This window comes from Canis aureus, chromosome 10, assembly GCF_053574225.1.
Source record: "Canis aureus isolate CA01 chromosome 10, VMU_Caureus_v.1.0, whole genome shotgun sequence".
NCBI lineage: Eukaryota > Metazoa > Chordata > Mammalia > Carnivora > Canidae > Canis > Canis aureus.
In genome coordinates this window covers 23,462,485-23,474,575 of record NC_135620.1, presented here as the reverse complement: position 1 = coordinate 23,474,575, position 12,091 = coordinate 23,462,485, and the positions used below count along the sequence as shown (strand labels likewise).

Here is a 12,091-nt window from a genome sequence, read left to right as displayed (position 1 = left end):
AGTCAGGGAGTGTTTAAAATGGCAAATTTCAGAGTAAAGGTTTAACAAAAACCATAAATAAAACTTCAGAAGTAATGGAAGTGTTTATTAGTATCTGTGGAATTCCACGCTGGAACAATGAAGGCGGTTCAGGTGCCAAGAGACTGACTGAGGTACTGTGTTTGCTGCGCACGAGAGAATATCCATCTTTATTTGGCCTCTGCTCACAGGCCGGACTTGGAGAAGCCTGGCTGTGAGCAGTGCTCCGTGGCTAGGCTCGTGAGGGGTGTTTATCACTGTCAGGGGCAGTGGCAAGTCTGGACGTGGCAGGCTGCCAGGAGGAGAGAAACTTGCTAAGGACCAGTGCCTCGAATCCGCCAAGCTTCCAGGCCTCCTGAGTGCCTTGCACGGTGGGAGGTACTAATATCATGGTGATCTCATAATCCCTGCAACAAAGCCAAGGGACAGTTGGAGCAACGTGTCTGCACTCTGTTCCCAGCTAAGGAAACTGAAGCCAACAGTGGTTTGTGACTTGCCTAAGTCCTACAAGAAGGTGTTACTAGAAGCTAGAGTATAGCCAGTGGTTCCCAGGATCTTGTAGTGGTACCTGCTACGTTTCCTTCCTCCCCATTTAACTCCACCTCTCCAAATAGTTGTTGAATCTGGGCCTCAGCTGGGTGCCAGGTTGTGGCAAGATGCATCAGCGTGCAAGGGTTTTTTTTTTAATTTTTTTTTTTACTTGCCCTCCTCCCGTATGCTCTCCATTCCCTCTGCTGGGACCTGCACACATAGAAGGATTGTAGAACAAAGCCACAGTAATTATCACTTATTCATTAGCTCATCCATTCCTCGGCTCATTCACCCATTGCCTCATCTACCCGCTCATCCGTTCACTTGATGAACACCAGCTATGTTCCAGGTTCTATTTAGGTGCTTAGTAAGTCATAAAATGGGCAAATGTTTGGTGCAAGAGAAGGGTTTGAAGGTTGGCCCAGCTGGGGTGAGATTGGTGGGTATGTAGGAAGCTTCCCAGAGAATTTAGGCTGAGCTGGATCCTCAAGGAAGGCAGGGTTTGAGAGGATGGGCAGCTTCTGGGCAGGAGGGACAGAGCAAGCCAAGGCCTGGGGTATGAGTGTGGGCGGTTGTGTAGACTTGGTCAGGGAAGTAGACAGCAGGCGGGCTGCTCTGGGCAGTATCACCTGTGGGCTGGGGTGAGCTCGGTCCTCCTCTAGAGCTTGTTGCTCTGGCCAATGGACTCCAGCCTGGGGCCTTTTGGCTGCACCTAGGAGCTGAAATATGGGTCTCCAGTGCTGAGTGTGGAGCCAGCTTTCTTTCCTTCTAGTTCTTTCTCTTCTCCCACCCCATCTCTGGGGTCAGTGCAAGTACCCGCTCCAACAGAAGACTGCTGCATGGCAAGGCTCTCACACATCTCTCAGCAATCCTTTGTTCTCCACCAGGCAAATTTGGTTCAGACCGTGACCCATGTCCATGTTTGTCTGTTGTCCAGCTGTCCGTCTTATTTTCTCCAGGTGGCCTGGGTCCTCTAAGGGCGGTCTCTGCTAACCCCAAAGAGCCCTGCACAGGCCTGGCCACACACTGAGTGTTGCCAGGTGAAACACAAGATACCCAGTTATATTTGAATTTCAAATACACAAGAAATCATATTTTAGTGTAAGTAGGCCCTACATATTGTATAGGAGATGACATGCAATGTTTGGGACATAATTATACCAAGGAATTATTTATGATTTTCTTGAAATTCACATTTAACTGAGTGTCTATTTTTTTTTAAACAAAATCTGACAACCTGACCCTAAAAGGCTTACTGGTTGGTTATAGAAACTGAAAGATTTCTAGGTTCATGGAACATGCACATTGTTAGGAATGAGATGTACCTAGAGGTATAGAAGGGAGCAGAGGTGAGAACAAGTTACTTATCTCGCTAAGCCTCAGTTTTCTTATCTGTGAAGTGGAATTTTCCTAGTCCCTACCTCATGAGTGAGGAATAAACGAGATCATGCCTGGCAGGTGCTAGCACATGCCTGGTGCTTGAAAGTCTTGACAGAGTGACGGGAGCTGTTACTATTGTTTTTGTGATTTTTCTTTTCTTCTTCTTCTTCTTTTTTTTTTTGCTGTTGTTGCTACCTCTCAAGGCCACGCTGGTGCTCTGTAGCTATGCCCAGAAAGTCTTCTGCTCCTTCAACTCCTGCCTCCCTTCCTCGAGGCTGGTGTCTCTGGGAGCCCCTCTGCCTCCTCCCATCCCCTCAGCGTGTTTCCTGAGCGAAGCAGTCAGGCGCCTCATCCCTGCTGGAGAAAGTCGTGCCTCCACCTAATGCGGCTAAATTTCTGTCCATGGATGCGGCAGTGGACTTTGTAATGGGACATAGATCATTACAGATGGGACTCAGGTTTTACAAAATATTTTAGGAGGTAGATAAATTAGATCATGAAAAGTGCATAAGGGACATCAATTATGCAGGAGTCAGAAGAATGATTATAAAGTGATCTGGCCTTAGTTTTGGTCCATGAAACATTGAATGGTGGCCATTAAAGTAGAAAACATTCCTTGCTTCCAGCTTCAGAGAAGTGGGCTGGTGGGGACGTGGCCTGGCCCAAGGGAACTTGTAGAGCACATGGAGACCTCCTCTGCTTGACTAAGCTGTAAAAGGCCACCTGAGTGGAAGAGAAAACTGGCCCTGGGCTTGCTTATGTGGAGGAGTTCTGGGGCTGTGGGAGCACAGGGGGCCTGCTGAGGGCCCGGCTAAGAGGCTCTCCTGGCTTAATTCAGCACAGAAAGTGCACACTAGAATATCGTGTCGAGTTCGACACTTTGACTCCTAGGTGCCCAAAAGTCCTCCAAAGGTGTCATGCTTATCCTTCCTCTTGCCTGTAGCAGCAGACTGGACCCTCAGCAGAGTGCCATCGCTGAATTCTACCTGGAGCTGGTCTCTTTGCTTTAGGCCCACCTGTCCCTTGGAGTACAGCTCTTGATAACCATAAGAAGAACAAGGCAAAATGGCAGTGGTTGGGGTACATGCAGCCCTCAGCAACGTACCCTCAGTGGGAGAGTGGAGCGTGGTTCATTGAGCGAGTATGTAGCAGAGTGGAGTGCTCTGTGAGGGGGGGCAGAGTGGAAGGTGGGTGACACTTGTGCTGCCCTCTTGTGCTCCTCAGTGACAGTCTGTTTCTGTTGGAGCTCACAGGTGCAAGAAAGTGTTCTCATCAGCCCCCTGACCCTGTTCCCTGGGGGGCCCCTAGTCCTTCCTCTCTGAAGTCAACATTTCACTGAGTCCTGCTTATTTCTGCCTCAATCCTGGGCAATAACACAAACCTTTTTTTGGAGCACAGGAAGTGGTGTTAGGCATTCCTCATTACCACTCCAGGCTTGGAAGATAGCAGCCCTGTGCTGCCACTTGCGGGTTGGGTGACCTTGAATAAATCACTTACACCATCTCAGTCTCAGTATTCTCAACTGCAGATACAATGGTGCCCGTGGCGTATAGTTCATACAAACTGAATTCTCGGCTGGGTGCTCTTCAAGTAATGGTGTGTTCTCTTGGGTGTGGGACCTTTGCTCCTGCTTGGCCTTTTAGAGGTTGGAGTTGGATGGTGGGCACTCGGTCCTCCGGGCCTCACTCAGTCTATGCATCCTTACAGTACACTCAGTATGTGATCAGATTTGCCATAAATAACAGCTTTGCAGATGCTAAGGCCGTTTCTCACCCAGGTATACCTTATCCATCTACTTTAAACTTGTGTCCCTGGGTCGTTCACTATTATTATTAAGGACAATAGCTAGCACTTGTCTAAAGCTTCTTTGCACCAGGCTAAATGCTCTGTATGCATTTGTTCATCTAACCTCAGAACTCGGTCAATAAAGCAGCGGGTCTAGAAGTGTTACGTGATATGCCCAAGGTCACAGAACTAGCCCATGATGGAAGCAGGATTTGAACCAGGCATTCCCATTGGAGGGCAGAGAATAACAGGCAGACCTGCCTGGGAGGAGACTTCCTAAGTCCCGCCTGTAAGCGCACCATTCTAGAAGGGGGCAGACTGTGGTGGTGGGGCCAGGAAGGAGTTTCTCCTGTTCTCTCCAAACCTGGAAGAAGGAGCCCCATGAAGGCAAATTCATTTTCTCTTGGACCCCAGCATCAGTCAAGCTGCCGCAGCTTGTCTTAGAACTAAAGACCAGTCTGGAGAGAGAAATGCTTCCCCAAACCACTGAAGGACGCTGGTGTGTAGAACAGGACAGGTAGCCCGGCACACAGATGAGAGAAAGGGCCAGGGCTGGCTCAGCCATTCTGTGCACTGTCATCTGAAAAAGAATTTTGGACTTTGCTCCTTAGGCATTTTGCACGGTGAAAAGAAACTTTAAGAGACATTGCAAGGAATCCTGATGAGACGAGAGATGCCACCACATTGAAGGAAGCAAGAAGAGGTACGAGAGGGTGTGTCTGTGGGGCTGGGGCGCGTTGTTTATAGATTTCTAGACAGATGATGCTAACTTACTGCCTTCAAGGGGGAGAAGTGTCTTTGATGATGGTGCTGGATAGTAGGTGTAAACCCGGACTATCCTTGCACACGGTTGTAGATGATCGCTATTTATTAAAGCAGCCCTCTGGACTCCGATGAATAGGATCCCTTTTGTCTGGTTTGAGTTGTGTGCACACTTGGAAATCACGTGGCAGTTTACTTAACTATCCTGAGCTGGGCCCTTAAAAGACATAGGGGGTATCTTGGCAGAGGAAAGCTGAGCTTCTTGAAAAGCTAAAGGGCTGTGGAGCTTGAGCATTTAGGAGTTTCTGTACTTGGGTTCTTCCACCCGAAGGGAGTTGCTAGAGGTTTGGAGACCACTGCTCCTGTAAACTTTGTACTCCTCTGTGTGGGTGGGCGGTGGTGGCGGTGGCGGCGGTGGCACCAGTGATGCAAAACAGTGATTGGAATTCTCACAGAGGGGGCAGCTCCGAGGCCCTCCCGGCTCCTCGGTGGGAGGGTTCCCCAGGGCTCCTCCTGCTGCCCAGAGAGCAGGGTGAGGGCCCGATTTGGAGTTCACTCTGGGCTCCTGGGTGGTCCTTCGGACTCTCTGAGACGAGAAGTCAGGCAAATTGCCATCATTTCTGGGAGCAATGGGGTGGGTGGGGAGCCGGAGCCTGGGGTTTGGGGGTCTGTTTGCTCTTGTGACGACAACCCTAACCAGCTCTACTTCCAGCTGGATATTGGGTCATGTGAACCCAGGGGTAAGCATCACGGCGAGTTTGGCAGAGTGTGGTCACTGCTGGTTTTCCCAGGCTTGTGTCCTCCAGTTCTGCCAGTAGAGAGGGACTGAAGGGGTCCTTTCTGTCCCAGATGGAAATCCCGGAGGGGAGTGTCTTACTGGTCTTACTGGTCTGTGCCTGACCAAACACTGAGGGCAACATGGGACTCTGAGGTGCCCAGCTTAGGTCAGAGCTCTCATTCTGACCACTTGCAGCAGCCGGAAGGGAGCGAAACGCAGAACCTGGCAGCTTCACTTCTTACGTGGCTGCAGTGGGGAGAAGCGGCTCCTTGCAGGAGGGTGCATTTTCCGGAGGAGGCAAGACTGTGGCAGAAGAGGTTCTGATGGGCCAGGACGTGCTTTGACCAACAGCAGCGGAGTTCTAGTTATAAGTTTTGCTGATTTCATTGAAGAGACAGTGCTTGAGTTCAGCATGCACTTCCTGATTACTAGTGAGGCTAAATATTTCCCCATGGATTTTTTTTTTTTGTGGCCATTTGCATTTCTTTTGTGTGTCTCCCATCTGTGGCCTTTGCCCGTTTTTTTTTTTTTTTTTTTTTTTTTTTTTTGTAGCTGAGTATTTCAGAGGAGTGGGGGTGGGTGGATCTGAGTTTGCTATTTCCCACCGCCTTTGGTGGGTGATTGTGCCAGCTGTATTTACTCCTGCTTAGAGGAAACCCAGCTAAGCCTTCAGGAGACCAGTGTGGAAATGCAAGAAAAATACTCTCTTCTTAATCAAATTTCTTGTATTATGAATGCTTATTAAATATTTTATGTGAGAATTGTAATTACTGATTAAGGCCAATATCAATAGCCTCGGATAATCAGTGTTTAACACTAATTAGGAGGTACTGAGCAACCCCCCAACGAGTCGTCTCTAACAATTTGGGGGTTGCTGTAATTGTTGGCAAGCTGCGCCGGGAGGTAGCCCTGCTGGCCGAGTGGTGCCCTCGTGTCTGCGTCAAAGTCTGGCTAATGGAGGGGTAAATCGCAGCTGAATCGGGCCCCTTCCCAGGTGTGCTGTGTGGCCCGGGCTTGGGGGCGCGCCGCGTCCTGGGCTCTCTTGTCTGGGCTCACGTGGCCGGTGAGCTAGTGGGGCGCGGGAGGTTTCCAGCTTGAGGAGCGGGCGCTACATCCCCGCCTCATCGCTTGCCTGCCTCTCCATCCCCGCCTACACACACGCCACACACCACAGACAGGACACACACATACAGACACTTACCCACACACAACCACCCCCACCCCCACACGCATGCACATGCTCCTCTGTAACCATTACTGGCTTTGTTTGGAAGGTTTCTCCTGAGGGTTTTGCTCTGCCTCTAAGCGGGGGCACTTGAACTTGCTGCAGGGAGAGACACTGGCTGCAAAATGTCCGAATCTCCTTAACATCCCAGCTCTGGCCACCCGATGGCTTGTAGAGTTTGTGGGAAGAGGGAAGGGGCTTTGGCCCTTGGGCCCCATGTCTCAGTGGGAGTCCCTCCTGAAGGGACTTCTTCAGCCAGGGGACAGCAGTTCCTTCCTCCCTGGGAGGTGGGCTAGAAACAGTCACCCAGGACCGGTGGTGAAGGCTGAGAAAGTGCAGGGGGTGGTCACAGGAGGAGGAACCACTCAGGCCACCCATGCGCAGCCTCTTACAGCGACGCCTCAGTGGGGAACAGTCAGAATCCCAGCCCCACTCCCCTCCAGTCCTGGGGCTTTGGAATAGTCATGGCACCTCTCGGGGAGGCGCCTCAAGGTCGGGTAATGATGGCTTTCCTCGCAGCAGGTCATGAGACAGACAGCAAGGGCTCTGGGGCCACTCAGCCAGCCGGACTCCCTGCCCACACCTCTGCTCCACTGTGCGACTGTGACCATGCTACTTAACCTCTGAGTCTCAGCTTCCTAACATTTAAAATGAGGACACTAACATATGTACCCCTTTGGGTTATTTGAAGGATTAAATGAGTAGTAAGGAATTTAGCAAAGTGTGAACTGCACGAGTGCTGATGAACTATAAATATGGTAGCCCTCCCTTATCTGCTGTTTCGATGATCCGAGATCGACTGTGGGCTGAAAAACACATGACCCTCCTTCTGAGAAATCATCAGAAGGTCAGAAGGTCATCAGTAGCCTGACACTGTGTCACCACACCTCCATCATTCCCCTCACTTCACCTCAGCATGCAGGCATTTCATCCACTCACATCATCACAAGAAGAAGGGAGAGTACAGTACAATAAGATATTTTGAGAGAGAGACAGAGACCGACCATACTCACGTAACTTTTATTACACCGTGTTGTTATAATCATCCTATTTTATTAGTAGTTATTGTCGTAAATCTCTTACGATGCCTAATTTATAAATCAAACCTTATAGCCATGTATGTGTAGGAAAAAACAGTATATGTGGGATTCAGCACTATTGATAGGGTCAGGCAACCCCTGGGGGGTCTTGGAACGTATCCCCTGCGGCCGAGGGGACCTGCTGTTGGTGGTAAGTTACATAAGTTGCCTGAGATGTGCTGGGCAGCACTAATGGAGTGCTCAAAATACCCACTGTGTTGGTGCTGGGGACACGAGGTGGCAATGAGCCAGACCAGGTCCCTTCCTTTCCTGTCTAGTGGGAGGCAAATGTATGAGATAGTCACAGATGGTGGTTTGTGCCACAGAGAAAACTAACACTAGATCAGGGAAGGTGGCGGGAGGGAAGATTATTTTAGGTAGGTAACATCTGAGTGGCCACCTTAATGAAAGGAAGGTGTGAGTCCTGGCAGGAGATGGAGGAAAAAGCAGGGACAGAGACCCTTTGCTGGTGCTGTGGCTTCTCTGCCCATGTTCTTGTGGGTCCCTTCCTATGCTGTGCCCACCTTCTCCTCTGTGTTCCCTGTCTCTCGCCCAGGCCTATGGCTCTTTGTTGGCAAACTGACCTCAGGCTACTGGAAGTGCTTTCCCTCTACACGGAGAGCAGGAGGTACTTGGGGACTGGCATTCCCCCTTGGGGGCAGCCCTTACTGATGACTGATGGGCACCAGCTTCTTCACCCGTGATGAGGGGTAGCCCACACCATTTCCAGGGCTCTCCAGAGGTATCGTAGCACAGCCACCCTTGGCAGGATTTTGCTACATAGAGCTCACTCTCCTGGCCTTGTCCCCTTCTCCTTCTTGCTCACTTTCCCCCTGGCTTCTTGTGGGAAAGCTTCCCTAATAAATCACTCTCACACGAACCTCCTCTTGGCTTCTGCTTCTGGGGAACCTAAGACAGACCCTGGGTCAGGATCGAGTGTGTCATGTTGAAGGACAATGAATGGGAAGAAGGGCTGAGAGCTGGGAGCGGTTGAATGTGGGGGAGGCCAGAGAAGTGGCCAGAGCTGGCTCATGGAGGCCTTGTTGGCTGTGATAGACTTGAATCTTTCCAAGAGCAATGGGAGGTTATTAGAAGTTTCTAGGCAAGGGGATAGGTTATATAATTTGTTTTATAGAAAAGACCTCTAGTCACTGTATAGAGTAGATCATTAAGAGGCAAGAGTAGAAGTAGGCAGACCTTCTAGCAGGACAGAGACAGTGGGCCCAAGCTAGGAGGGCAGTCAAAGGGACAGATTTTTGATTTGTTCTGAGGATTGGTAGGTGATCAATGACTATAATGTTTAGACACCTATGTTTTCCCAAAGTCATAGCAAGAGTTCCAAGTGATGACTGTGGGTCTGTGCTAGTCCTGTGATGGTCCTGCTCCATGGGCCCTTTCCCTAACCCCAACACAGATACAAGCAGATGCCTCTCCTTCTCCTGAGCCCCAAAGGTGCTGTTGGAGCCTTTCTATGGCATCACTCGTACGTTGTCCCAGCTGCTGGGCTGTGCCTGCCAGACCTTGAGGAAGGGTCATGTGGGAGAGCCATGGGCAGGATGTGAGGACGTGGGCAGATCCTGCCTCTCTCTGGACCTGTCTCCTTGCCTTGGGCTGACGGGAGTCAGAGGTGGGAGTGCTGAGGCCCCTCGGAGGCCAATTCAGGGGCTTTGCAAAGGGATGTTTTAGAGAGTGCTTTGCCTGGGTTGTGAAAGGTCAAGGGTTTCGTCTCCCTCAGTGGCATGTGCCGAGATGCAGCCTCTGTAAAGATGGACAGACTGGATCCAACGTGCAACCCAGCCTCCCACGAGCTTGGCATTCCTGTGGCTTTCCTGGGGACACTCCTTTGAGGGCAAGGGCCAGACAGAGCCCACCTGAGCTGAGATTGGGTTGACTTGGAATCCATATTGCTTCTTCAAGTAAAGACACCATTTTGACAGAAATCAAGACAGTTGTTCTAAGTTTTGTTTCTTCCATAAATTAAGTATCTGAAATGTTAAAATGCTTGGCTCTTTGAGGCCCCAGGGGACAGTTCTTTAGAAAACCATAAACTCCTTTCTGCATGAGACCTAGAGGTCTGTGGTGAGCTTCAGTGGGAGGTGGACTGTTTTTGAGAAACCTTTTTTCCTAGGCAATACATCTTTTCATGATCTGAATATATATAGGATGCTGCAGGTCTATGGCTTGGTCCTTGGGGCACATCTAGCGGGCAGACATGGAAAGTTGCCAGATGCTAGGCAGGTCCCTAGTCAGAGACCCCAAGACCCCACGGAGGCTAGGAAACCCCACCTCCAGAGCCTCTAGAGCCCAGACCAGCCTCTACTCCCTAGAAGTAATCAGTGGCATTTGGGGAGATCTGATCTATCTATGGGAACTTTTAAAACTAAAATATCTACACCTCCAATCAGAAATTCCACTTCCTTGTGTCTAGTCGAGAGACACAGTCAGTCCAAATATCTCAAAGAATCATTTATGCAACTGTTCAGTGCAATTTCTTTTAACAGGGACAAAATGGAAATAACCTTAAATGTCCTGAATATTAAATAAACGGCAGAATAGCCATGCCAGGACCTACTATTTAAGGTTAAACATCCTTAAGCTAGATGAGTCTACAGTGTTGTGGAAAGACCCCCCAAGTTTCGTTACTCAGTGGAGAGAGTAATTCACAGAATAATTTACGTAACATACCATTTATGTTGAAAACCTCCCGTGGGGCGCCTGGGTGGCTCAGTGGTTGGGCAGCTGCTTTCGATTCAGAGTCTCATCCTGGGGTCCTGGGATCAAGTCCCACGTCGGGCTCCCTGCATGGAGCCTGCTTCTCCCTCTGCCTGTGTCTCTGCCTCTCTCTCTGTGTCTCTCATGAATAAATACATAAAATCTTAAAAAAAAACCCTTCCCTCCATAATAACTTTATTTCTCTATATACGTAAGAAGCCAGCCGAAGGCAGTATAGTCTTGGGACAGGACTGGGGATGGTAGCCTCAAGGGGACTTTTGTTTTGTACCTCCAGTTTGAGTATTTTTAAAATGAGAATATTTTTCAAAACTACATGTATAATTAAGAAGGTTATAATAGGATGTAAAGTCATTGATGTCTATTAGGAGAAAATTTTAAATACAGAGAAATGTCCCCCTGTGCCCCACTGTTAGCATTTTGGTACATTTATGTCCAGTCCATTTTTCCCTTATGCATTTTTACATAGTGTTAAGCATATTGTGTGTGTATTTGTATAATCCTATGTAATTTTGTACCTTACTCTTTCCTTTTAATATTTTGTTGTGAATACTTTCTGTGCTGTTTCAAACTCTATAAATACCTTTAATAGCTGCATAATTTTCCATTGTGTGTTGGTTCGCTGTTTCCCATTTTTTCCTTCCCGTTTTAAAAGTGTCTCTGTTTGCTTAGGAAATTTTCCACCAGTCTGGTGAGACAACTAAAATCGCTTCTCTCCCCATGCCTGTTACAGGGCTGGTGCATGAAATGCCACTGGTGCGTGTGGGCATGCACGTGGATGTGTATGCGTGCGCATGCATGTGTGTGCGTGTGCGTGAGTATGATGGGAAGCTGAGACACTGTCTGAGAGGTGGACTCGCCATGGCTCTCCCTGAGGTAATTGAGGCAGAAGAGGTGGAGCTACACATTCAAGCCAAAGGTTGGTGGTTCAGGTCAGTAGCACCTTTTGGATGCACAAGTGCCTCCTTTGAAATGACTGATAGTAGATGACATGGAAGTATCCTGTAGTGGGGCCCTAAAGTCCTGGGTGGGAGACCTATCTTGATATCACCTCCACCCCCCTATCTGGAAAACCTTTAAACCAGCCTGCAGATCATGTTATGATCTGAATACAGGAGAGGAGGTTTCTGGAGGTGTGTTCTCTGGATGACCAGTTCCAGGCAGAGCCCGTGGTTTGCTCCCCAGAGGGGGCCCCCATGGGCAGGCAAGGAGCAGCTTGCCCTTCCCACCCCTAGACCTTAGTTTTTTGCTCTGAGAAATGAATTTTCCTATGTCACTTAGGATCTCAGCTGGAAAGGAATAGAGAACCCAGATGGGCAATGCAAGACAGGTTAGAGAAGTGACTGTTTACAATGACATGAGCAGCAAGATAAGATGATGCACCCAGGGCACAGAGACCATTAGTACCCTGGGCTGTAAGACAGTGAGGAGGGGACTGTTAGAAACCCCTGCAGGGAGAGCTGCAGTCATAGGAGAGAAGCCGCTGGGTGGAATCTGGCCATAAGCTATGGCTGTACCCTGAGATTTGGCATAGAGGGCACTGGGCAAATAAACCCTACAGCCTCTATTTTTCCCATTTGCCAATCTCCTGCCAGTATGCCCAGTGGCAAACCCAACCAAGAGCCAGAGGCAATGAGGGAGCCTGGGTAGTCTGCCTAGGCCAGTGACCAGGACCCAGAGTGAAGTGGAGCAAGCGGAAGAACAGATTGGGTGGGCAAATGGAGAAAATCTGGCACATTCAGTCCCCATTCTACTCCTTTGTCAGGGGAAACACTCCAGGCCCAACACAATGGAAACACAAAG

General features: G+C 49.4%; 1 long non-coding RNA gene across 1 annotated transcript in view; it reads left to right on the top strand.

Moving 5' to 3' along the window:
* LOC144321613 (uncharacterized) overlaps positions 1-4,419 on the top strand; it is a 65,182-nt gene extending 60,763 nt beyond the window's left edge. The window contains exon 3 of the long non-coding RNA XR_013387215.1: positions 4,326-4,419. This is a non-coding gene — a long non-coding RNA (uncharacterized LOC144321613). The remainder of the gene's footprint in view (positions 1-4,325) is intronic.
* The last annotated feature ends 7,672 nt before the right edge of the window (positions 4,420-12,091 follow it).